The sequence below is a fragment of the Lygodium microphyllum genome, chromosome 23 (assembly GCF_053477565.2).
Source record: "Lygodium microphyllum isolate KBCC chromosome 23, Lygodium_microphyllum_v1.1.10, whole genome shotgun sequence".
Lineage (NCBI taxonomy): Eukaryota > Viridiplantae > Streptophyta > Polypodiopsida > Schizaeales > Lygodiaceae > Lygodium > Lygodium microphyllum.
In genome coordinates, this window is record NC_141157.1 from 68,474,779 (window position 1) to 68,487,398 (window position 12,620).

Below are 12,620 nucleotides of genomic sequence, written 5' to 3' on the forward strand. Positions count from 1 at the left end.
GAACATGTTAGATATGATCAATCCCCCACACTCGTAAGGTGCCACCAATGATCCATGGTACTCTAAGTTGTAAGACCCCCATTATGAGGAGGAGCCATTTGTGAGCACGAACATTGGATGGGTCGTTGTCCTGACTTGTATGTCAAATGGCGTCTATGTGACCAGATGGCAAAAAGTTGACATTTGTGGATCTAGCCTTTGGGTTAGATAGAGTAGTTATGCTAGTAGCAACTCGAGGCACAATGCATCGAGTTTGTGAGGTGTGGAAGTTATCACAAACCCTTATTTTGGGGTCCAAGGGCCACGGAAGTAGCCTCTAGCTAGGGATCCTCGCCAGGGGGGCTAGTGTCCCCCCCTTCCCTGACAGGGGTTCAGGGAAATCGCACCCATTTCGACGGTAAAGGGAATATTCCTTGGAATATTTTCTAGTTGACTAGGGAAGGTTCATAATATGGTTGGACATACCAACCAAACTACCTTCCTAGGCTATAAAAGGAAAACCTCTCTAATGCCATCGTCGATCTATCTTTCACGCAATCAAAGTTCTTCCAACTACCCCTAAGCTCTTCACCTATCATTTCTATAGATCTCCACCTAAGCTTCATAGTGGAAGTGCACAGGTAGACAGAGCCATCTTTGTATCAGTTCATTTGAAATTAAAGCAATCTTTGTTCTTCTCATATTTGTTGTGTGTTCTCTACTCCTTGCTCAGATTCTATCTGTTATGCCGTGTAATTTCTACATAACATTAGTGGGATTTAGGTCGGAGTATAAAAAGGCACAAGATGCCATTGTAAATAACTTTTTTTTCATTTGACAAACATCAAGTGATGCCATTAGGCATATTTTGTGATGGATTCTATAAAACTATTTATTTGCCGAGGCTTGTATACAAGGAGGGTTTCTTATGCGAGAAATTGACAGGGATGCCTGTCCTTTTTGGGCGTCAAATTAATTTAATGTGCACGTGGGTGATTCCATAGCAGGTAATTTCGTAAAATACATATTAAATTAATGGACGTTTATGAGCTTAGAGTGCGCACTCGAATTAAATTAAGGTTAGGACAAAGTTCCAACCTATTTAATTATTTTGTAGCTGAAGACTACTAGGTATTCACTTTTGTTGGGTTTTATTTAATTATTTTCTAACAACTATGAATGCTTCAGTCGATGTCTAGAGCATGCAATGGTGGCGTTGCACCGGGCGATAGCGTGAATCCAAATGCCTAGAAAAATTACTATTTTTTATGGGTGCACGTCTTATCACTAAAGGCGTGGTACCAATATATATTTAAGTATGCTTATTTATTAAAATGCTTGACAAAATATTTATTATCTTGTATGTGCATAGGTGCTCAGTTAAATATTTCATTATTTGATATTTGTATTTGGGCATAGCCCGACTTTTGGAAGCCCAAATACCTTACTTTATATTTGGACAAACACAAATGCAAAAGCAAAAGCATGCTATTTGTTAAGTGGGCTATTTTTTAACTTGAGGATAAATAAATCTATAAATACATGCCTTGTGAAGCGCTCACACAAGGCATGGGGGGAGATTGCACCCAATTTGTCTCTTTTGTCTCATGTCGTGCAAATTTGCTTTTGTTTTGTACTTGAAATTATGAAGGTGTGTAGAGTTTTTTGTTCTTGGGGATCTTCTAGCATTCACTTGCGAGTATCAAAGCGAAGTTGAGATCACGAGCTTCCAATCGCTTGCCATCTCACACGAAGGCGAAGCTCCTAAAACGAACGGGCTCTACAGGCTCTCTCGTGACGAACTGACAACACAGGCATGTTCCTGGCGGCAAAGAACCCCCTGTTGTATCCCCTGATCGCAAAGGACCACATGCAAGAGGCGGAGGACCACTCAAGAAGTCTCTTTTACAAGTCATTAATTTTCAAAGAGGAGCCAGAGAAAGCAATGGCTATGTTAAGCTTTATGTTTAAGCTTAGAGAGCTTAAGCTCAAAACTCCTCACAATAGGACTTCGGCATGTACTTGTTGATGTCAATTCCATCAAACGCATGCCGTCATCCTACGCGGATCATTCCAATTACTTAAGCTTTTTAAAAGCTTAAGCTATTAAGCTTAACTTAAGCTTAAAGCTTAACTACCAATATTTTACATAGCAGGTGTTCATATTGTGGTACTCCTGAACTGGTTCTAAAGCTTCAGTAAGCCCATGTTCCCACCTGCAACTTGGCTAAACAAATTTATAGCAAGTAGGCCGTCACACACAGTTTATGTGGAAGACTATTTTGCTTGAAAAAAGACCGTTTTCAATTGCCATGCCCGAGAACAACAAGATTGTAAAAGCAAAAGCATATTAATAAACAAAGCAAGTTCCTGGTCTTATTCACGCATGACTAGATGACAAGTGATGGATCTTCAATCAAATCCAGTATGTCAAATCATAACATGGACGATTTTATGGGTGAAGGTGATTTGCTAGAGCCGACTATGGAATAGAAATTGAATCTACTCATGATGCAACTTCAAGAAGAGCGAAGGGAACTTCAAAACTTGCAAGCACGATTGGTTGCAGTTCAACAATCCGTTGTCGAGCAAGATAGAGTGCAACTTGAAGATGTCATTCGATGTACTATTGATACGACGCTCGATGCACATGCTCTTAGGAAAGAGGCCAAGATAAGTAAAAGAAATTTTAAATTCTGCATTTTTAATGGGCAACGTGATGGCAAAATTATTTTTGCTTTCATTAGCTAGTTTGATGACTATTTTCATGAAGAGAAATATGCTAAAAAAGATAAACTTAAATGTGTCACTAACCATTTAGCATATAGAACATCATTATGGTGGACTATTGTCCGCAAGAGTGTTGATTGTCCCTCTACTTGGGAAGCCTTTCAAAAGAAATTCTTGCGGAATTTCCTTCCACCTCAATTCCATAAACCCTGGACTTGACCTCCTACTTTACTATCAACTACTAATTCAAACCCTAAGCCTTTCCTCCAGCTAAATCCCAATATACCCAAACTTCCAGCCCTTACCAACAATATCTCCAAAGCAAAGCTTATGTTTTACTACAAGTGTCACTAGCCTGGACACTTAGCAACGAACTGTCAATCCAAGAAGCAAGTTGTTCAACTTAATCACTTGGGAGCAACTGATAACAAGGACCATGAAGATATGCTAGACTTCACTGAAGATGATGATGATATCGGCGATGCTTCAAATACTTTACTATGTATGCCAATTCCTCATTCGTTATTAACAATGAAATGTTTTGTACATGGTCAAGAAAACATTGTTTTATATTATGGTGGAAGCACACATGATTTTATTTCCGCAAAGTTAGTAAAAGAATTGAATTTATCTACTGTTCCAACTCATTATTGCATAAAGGCTGCATTCTTAGGCACTAGATACAATGTACACAATAAGTGCATGATTTAGAGATTAAAATCGTTGATTATGTTAAGCGCAGAAAATTCTTGGTTGTGCCTTTGTAAGTTAGTGATATTATTTTAGGAATGCCTTGGCGACACAAATATAGCCCTAATATAGACTATTCCACACAGTCTATGAAATTTCATTTTAACGGAAACCAAATCACATTACATGGACTGCATACCTTTGATAATTTTCCACTGCTTAGTCATACACATGCTAAACGTGCATTGAGAAAATGTAGTAAACTATATTTAGTATGGGTGAATGAAATTGAAGCTAAGGAAAATAATATGTATCCTAGGCATGCACAATTTCTTTCACAATTTAAAGATTGTTTTGTTGATGATTTACCACATGGTTTACCGCCTACGCGTCCTAAAGACCACAAAATCGATTTAATCCTAGGTTCTCAACCACCATGTAAAGCACCTTATAGACACAATAAAATTGAACAAAAAAAAATCCAAACACAAGTTGAGGAACTATTGAACCGATGACTCATTAGGCCCCGTAGTTCTCCTTTTGGTGCACCTATTTTATTAGTTAAGAAGAAAAATAATACCTATAGGATGTGCATTGACTATCGATCCCTAAACAAAATCATTTTTAAGAATAGATATTCGATCCCTAGGGTAGACGACCTCATGGATAAACTATAAGAGGCCATTGTTTTTAGCAAGATAGATCTCAAGTCTGGATATCATCAAGTACGCATGGATACATCTGACATTTTTAAGACTGCATTTAGAACTCGATTTGGTCATTATGAATTTCTTGTTATGCCTTTCGGTTTGACCGATACACCAGCTACATTCAGTCGTATGATGAATTCTATATTTTTGAAGTATTAGAATTGTGTGATTGTTTTCTTTTATGATATTTTGGTTTTCAGTAAGGATGAGCATGAGCATTGTGAACATCTATCTTTAGTTTTCAAATAGTTAAAAGAGAATCAATTGTATGCTAATTCTAACAAGAGTGAAATTTTCCAAACTCAAATTAAATACTTAGGCCACATTGTTTCTTCTGATGGTATTCGCGTTGATCCTAAAAAGATAGAGGCAATTTTGAATTAGCCAATCCCTAAAAATGTGCATGAGTTACGTTCTTTCTTAGGCCTTGCTAGCTTTTATAGAAAATTTGTTGCTTGCATTGTTAAAGAAAGGTGTTGTGTATCAATGGTCTAACAACCAGCAAAAGTCATTTGATTTATTGAAATATGCTTTAACACATGCACCTGTCTTGCAATAATGCAAGATTCACATCCCATAGTCTATTCTAGTTGTAAACTTAAACCTTCTGAGTTGAAGTATTCCACTTATGATAAAGAATTGTTAGCTATCGTTCAAGCCTTACGTTAATGGAAACACTATTTGCTGATGGGATCCGAATTTATAATTAAAATTGACCAGCAAAGCATCGAACATCTCCTTAGTTAGCCACAAATTTCTGACCGCTATATTAAATGGGCTGCTTTCATTCAAAGTTTTCATCCACTTATCCAATATTAGCCAGGAAGAGAAAATGTTGTTGCCAATGCATTGAGTAGAAGACCAAGTATCCATAATATTTACATTCTATCCTTTGATTCCCTTGCTCCTATGAAGGATATCTATGACCATGACCCGAATTTTCAAGCTGATTGCAACAAATTAGTTGCTAATAACTGGATTTCAATTGATTTTTTGTCTTATTTTGGTGGATTTATGTTTTATGAGAAAAGATTGTGTGTCACTGTTCAATTTAGATCATTTATGTTGCACAAAATTCATTGTCCTCCATATCAAGGTCATAGAATTATTATTTTCACTTTAAGAACATTGGTTGAAGATTTTTACTGGCCACAAACGGAATCTGATGTTTCTAACTTTGTTTTTGAGTGTTTAATTTGTCAAAGAGTCAAGTGACACCATGCTAAGCAATATAGTTTGTTAATGCCTTTACTAATTCCTGACCGTCCATGGGAATATTTTTCAATGGGTTTTATAATTGGTTTGCCTAATACACAAGCTAATCATGATATGATTTGGACTATAGTAGATTGATTTAGTAAACAAGCATATTTTCTACCATGCAAGAAAACATCAACTGCATCTCAAGCTGCACAATTGTTTTTGAAGATTGTTTTCACTAATCATGGTTTGCCAAAAGTTATTATTTCTAATCGTGATTCTAGATTTTGTAATAATTTTTGGACTACTTTATTTGCTAATTTGGGTACTAAGATTGATTTCTCATTTGCATTCCATCGTGAAACTAATGGGCAAATAGAAGCTACTAATAGTACAATTCTAGAACTTTTGCGTACATACACAATTTCAAAACCACAAACATGGGACACACATTTGCATCTACTTCAATTTGCATACAATAATACACCACACGCAACTACTCATAAAGCACACTTTGAAATCATTTATGGACATAGATTGCCTACACTTGTCACATCATTGTCGAATAAAGTTAAAGGTGCTGATGATATTGCCAATATGCATGCTACTATTTTTGCTCAAGTTAAAGATATGATTGCGAAAGCCTAGCAATCATACACTAAACAAGCTAATAAGGAAAGACAAGCCATAAGTTTCAATGTTGGTGACTATGTTTGGTTACACATTGAAAAGAGAAGATTGAAAAGTGTTGAGAAACACCCTATTGTTAAATTAGCACCTAGGTTTTATGGACCTTTCAAAATAATTCACAAGATCAATGACTATGCATTTAAATTAGAACTAACCAAATATTGGAAGATCCATAATACTTTTTATATCAGTTTGTTATGACCTTTCAGAGGCCAATTACATGTCCACCCTGTCTATGAAAACCTTCCTTTATTAGAAGAAGAAACTGAAATCCTTGAACTTGAAACTATTCTAGACACTGACTTTATGACCACTAAAACTGGCTATAGCTATTCTAGGTATTTTGTTAAGTTTAAAAATGATCCTGTTGAAGAGGCCCAATGGATGCACACCCGTGATCTAAGTGCTTACCCTTCACTGTTGGCTCCATATTGAGCTAATGGCAATTGAGGACAATTGCTATCCCACCCCGGGGGTATAATGCCAAGAGACATATTTCATGGTGGATTTTGTAAAACTATTTATTTGCTGGGGCTCGTACACAAGGAGGATTCCTTGTGCAAGAAGTTGAAGAGGACGCCTGTCCTTTTCGGACGTCAGATTAATTTAATGTGCATGTGGGTGATTTCGTAAAATACATAATAAATTAATGGACATTTACGAGTTTAGAGTGCGCACTCGAATTAAATTAATGTTAGGATAGAGTTCCAACCTATTTAATTATTGTGTAGCTGAAGACTACTAGGTATTCACTTTTGTTGGGTTTTATTTAATTATTTTCTAACAACTATGAATGCTTCAGTTGATGTGTAGAGCAGGTGGTGGTGGCGTTGGGTAACATTAGGCGATAGCGTGAATCCAAATGCTTAGAAGAATTACTATTTTTGATGGGTGTGCACCTTATCACTAAAGGCGTGGTGCCAATATTTCTTTAAGAGTGCTTATTTATTAAAGTGCTTGACAAAACATTTATTATCTTGTATGCACATAGGCATTCGGTTAAATATTTTGTTATTTGATATTTGTATTTGGGCACAACTCGACTTTTGGACGCCCAAACGCCTTACTTTATATTTGGGCAAATGCAAACACAAAAGCAAAAGCATGCTATTTGTAAAGTGGGCACACAAGGCATGGGGGAGATTGCACCCAATTTGTCTCTTTTGTCTCATGTTGTGCAAATTTGCTTTTGCTTTGTACTTGAAATTATGAAGATTTGTAGAGTTATTTGTTCTTGGGGACCTTCTGGCATTCACTACGCACACGTCCAGCATCCGATCTATGCACCATCAAGTTCTTGGCTTAGCACTAGCATTAGTTGATCTTCTTCTACTTTCTTGCACAGCAACCATGGCTTCCTTGTGCTATGTAATTAATAGACTGATTTTTCCATAGCATGGAGATGATTTAGCAATCTTTTGTGCAATTTCTTGTTTTCTAGGAGTAGTCTATTAGCATTATTCTAGTTAGAGCACACCTCTTTACATTGATGTAATGAAGGAGACCTAGGAGAGAGAAGGAGAGAAGGGAGAGACTGCACAGAGGAGAGAGAAAGAGGAAGAAGATGAGAGAAGAAGAGAGAGAAAGATAGGAAAAGAGAGAGAAAGAGGAGGGAAGCCATGAAAGCTGGAAGGAAGGAGAAAAGAGACTTGATTATTGATAAAACTGATGTCCTAATTGGGTCTCTCAACACCTTATATACCCTGTCAGTATAACTGGGTATTCCCATGCTAATCCATGTCCTACCTGTCTATCCCCACTCTTTTACATTCCATCCCGGCCCCAAAGGTTTTTGCCCTCAAAAACAAAAAGAGAACCTATGGCTCACAGCAAAAAGGGGAGGGGGGTGTTGCAGAGTACTACTCTGCTCAACATTACAAAGGAGAATATGGGTATGGTGAAGTACAATCTCATGTGGAATTGGAGCGTAGAATTGTGTATATGATGTATATGACAAGTTGATAGCATATGAGTTTTGCCTCCAATTCTTGATAATTAGGGGCTGACAAACAGTGGACAGCATGCTATCCAGAACAGGCATGTTGAAGAAAACTGGTCATAGCTTCCTATAGGTAGCTCCGATTGAGGCGTGTGACATGTCAAAACGAAGCTCATGAAGCGTACTTTCAAGCCATATATGACACTTGACTATCATTAATGTAGGGTAAAAAATGTTCTGAAATAGTATGCTGTCTGTGAGTTGTTTGCATTTCAGACTAGGGCAAATTTAGCTACTGCTCAATCAAAATTGCATCCTTGGAGTAGGGAAAGAACTGCCTGGTGAAATGATGATCAGCATAGGGCTTTTCCAAGACCATTCCGTTCCCCGGGATCAAATGGATAACCTCCATAATAAGCATCAAGAGCACAAGGGTCATCCATACAAGCATGGGTCACTATACTACCATTGAGGTCAAAAGGATAATTGTGATCCAATGCATCCACTGTATCATAGAAGTAATTCATGGTGTCATTGTAAAGCACTAATGGTGGCACAAGATCCTTACCGACCCATACGGTAGCATGCATTGACTTGTCCATAAACTCATTGGGAACCACTAGGTCAAATCGGACTGGAGTAGATGGGGCTACAATCAATACAGCATTCAATGCATCAATCCCTAGGCATTTCATATCCATGAGTTTCACATGTATGGCTATTACTGGGCATTCAAAGGTAAGGGCCTTGGGCTGATGGGGCATTTGCTCATGAGCCTGTGGCAGTGAGATGCTCTCATCATGGCATCGTTCTTGAGAAGTATCATGTGGCTCATAAGAATGCGCATGTTGCTTATAGTAATAATCAAGTGGTTGATGATATCGAGCACTCCCTTAATGAAGTTGCTCCCCATGTACATACTCACATACATTTGCATGATGTTGTCCAAACTAAACATTGGGTCCTTGCTGCCCAAAACAGCCATGTGCATGCTACCCATGTGCACCCTGCATACTATGCTGCCCAAAATTTGCATTTTGCCCTTGCATATAGCTTCCACTATGGGGGAACTACTGTCCCAAGGATGGGCTAGAAGGGTTCGTCACGGGTGATGGGAGAATGGGTTCATCATGTCGCATAGGGGGCTCACCCAGCTCATAGGTGCTATGGGGAAGGCCATGGGTGCAGGATAAGTTCCATTGTAAAAATTCATGTAGCAGAGTGTTCACTGATTACCCATGATCTTTATGAGCTCATTGTAATCTCCTAGTCATGCATTATCTTACTTGTTGTATTGATTAGTGGTAATCCAAGCATAATTGCAAAATGGAAAAGTTGGCATCCAGTGAATCACTAGATTGTCTAGGTAATCCCTCTCCCACCACCCATTATGTTGTCTATTCTATGAATTTCATGAAATGCCCAAAGTTTCTTTTTAATTGAATGTATGTCATGCTAGTTGCTTAGTTACTTTGGCAAAGGAAAAGGCTAATGATAGGCGAGGTGGTAAGACAAAAAGATGTCAAGATTGTGGGAGAGAAGGAAGGAGTCTCACTTGTAGCTTTCTTACTTGCACAATGGGGGAATACACACAGAGGTGGAGACTGAAAACAATTTTCCTCTTCTTAGTTGTGTAAGCCAAAAAGAACTCTCATACAAAGAAATAGAAGAACCCTATATATGGGTCTCAAACCAAACTCAACTAACTAAGGTGGCATACTAACTGAGCCACGAACTAGAGTAGATAAGGATAGTTGTCATCTAGCTATTATTCATGGGCGGTGTACCAACCGCATCTGCAACTGACAAGTCGGTGACATAAATGCACAACGGTCACCCTGGCATATCACGAGTGGAGCTCGATATCTCAACACTCCCCCTCGAGCTCAATCCCAATTCCTACACACCAAGCAGGTCTCTGAACTTGCGCAGCTTCTCTGCGCCCAATGCCTTCGTGAATATGTCAGCTACCTGATTCTCTGTGCTGACATAAACTAGATCAATAAGACCTAGTAAAACCCTCTCCCGCACATAGTGATAATGCACCTCAATGTGCTTTGTTCTAGCATGATAGACTGGGTTATTTGCCAAGTGTATACTACTCATGTTGTCACAATAAATGACAACTGGCCCATCTGTAGGCTGATGCATATCATAAAGTAGCTTATGCAACCAAGCTACCTCACATGCAGCCATTGCTGCGCCCCTGTACTCAGCCTCTGTGCTGGATAAGGCAACTGTAAGCTGTTTCTTGCTGCTCCAAGTGACTGCAGCACTCCCAAAAGAGAACACATATCCACTGGTAGATCGTCTATTAGAAATGCTACCAGCCCAATCAGCATCAGTGTATCCATGCAACAGTATCTGAACCCCAGTCTCATAAAATAGTCCATACTGCAATGTGGACTTCACATATCTGAGTATGCGTCTAGCCGCATCCAAATGCGATTTCCTTGAAGCTTGCATAAACTGACTTACCAATCCAACAGCATAGCTCAAATCTGGCCTGGTAATAGTCATATAAATCAAGCTTCCTACTATGAGTCTGTACATAGTAGGGTCTTCCAGAAGCTCACCTGTATCTGCGCTCAGCTTCACATTCTGCTCCAAAGGAACTGAAATAGGCTTACAGCTTGTCATCCCATATTTGGACAGCATGTCCAATCCATACTGCCTCTGCAAGAGCTGTATCCCACTTGGTGATCTAATCACCTCAATGCCCAAGAAATAACGCAGCTCTCCCAAATCCTTCATCTCAAACTTCTGCTTCAATAGCATTTTCACATGAAGGATATCTTCATCACTGTCACCTGTCATAATCAAATCATCAACATAAATGACAAGTAGCATAATACCTTTCTCTGTTTTTCTCACATAAAGTGAGAAATCTGCCTTGAAAATCTGAAAGCCAATAGTGACAAGATACTGTCCTATCTTGTCAGACCATGCTCTAGGTGCTTGCTTCAAGCCATACAAGGCTTTCTTCAACCTGCAAACAAACTCAGAATGAACAGCATGCACATAACCTGGTGGCTACTCCATATATACCTCTTCTTGCAAATCACCATGCAAGAAGGCATTCTTTACATCCATCTGATGTAAAGACCATCCCTTTGATGCAGCCATAGCAATGACTGCTCTTACGGTTGCCATCCTTGCAACCGGACTGAATGTTTCTTCATAGTCAATGCCATATGTTTGTGCATACCCCTTGACTACTAATCTTGCCTTGTATCTGTTCACAGAACCATCTGCATTGTGCTTCACCTTATAAACCCACTTACAGCCAATTGCATTCTTACCTTTAGGCAAAGGTACCAACTCCCATGTAGCATTTGCTTCTAAGGCATCCATTTCTTCATCCATGGCTTTCTCCCATTTTTCTTTTCCCATGGCTTGCTCAAAAGAAATGGGTTCTGGTTCCTGTATCACTTTGACCATATATGCATAGTGGATGGCTGTAAATCCATCATATTTCAACCTATCCACGGGATACCTAGCTCTGGTAGACCTACGCAAAGTAGACTCACTTCCAGGTGCTCTCAAAACATCCCTGGTCTTCCTTACTCCAGGTGTAACAATAGAGGGGATACCCAACTCGTCATCAATGCTCTGTTCTGAGCCACTGGATTCACCATCCACATAAGAGTGACCTGCATTCACATCAAACATGGGCTAATCTACCTTCTCTTTTCCTTTTCGTGAAACCTGCATACCACTATCTGCATTGCTTTGAGAAGATTCTCCTGATCTCAATCTGCCTATCCATGGCGAAGAATGTGAACCACTGCTAGAGGACACTCCAGGTCCACTAATATTTTGTGACTGCTGCTGTGAATTCTGTGCAGCATTACCATTTTGTCCATCTACATCATCAATCACATTTACTGGTTTATACCAGCTACTCATCTCATCAAAAACAACATCTCTGCTCACTGTAAACTTACGAGTAGAAGGGTTATAGCATCTATACCCTTTCTGCTGCAGAGAGTAACCAATAAAGATGCACTTCTCAGCTTTTGGATCCAACTTGGATCTCAACTCATCTGGCACATGAACATAGGCAATGCAATCAAAGATTTTCAAATGAGAAATATCTGGTTTTCTACCAGTATACCTCTCCTCTGGAGTCATTCCATGTATTGCTGCAGTGGGAGTCCTGTTCATTATGTAGACTGCTATAGCAACTGCTTCAGCCCAATAAAAATCTGGCAGGTCTTTTTCACTGAGCATGGCACGAGATACCTCTCCAATATGCCTGTTTTTTCTTTCTGCAATTCCATTTTGATGTGGGGTATGACTGCATGAATATTGCTGCTTTATGCCATGCTCCTGCAAGAACCTTGCAAACTCATTTGAGAGGTACTCTCCCCCTCCATCTGACCTTAGGCATTTTATTTGCAGGCCTATTTCTTTTTCAACCATAGCTTTAAGAGTTTTGAAATGCCCAAAAACTTCACTTTTCTTTTTCATAAAATACACCCAAACTTTTCTACTTTAGTCATCAATAAAAGTGACAAAATAATGACAGTCTCCAAGAGATGCAGCTTTAGTAGTCCACACATCAGAGTGGATTAATTCCAATGGCTTCTCACTCTCTTGAACATGTCTAGGAAATGGTTTCCTTGCCTGTTTTCCAAACTGACAGGCTTCACATACCTTATGCATTTCTGCAACCTTGA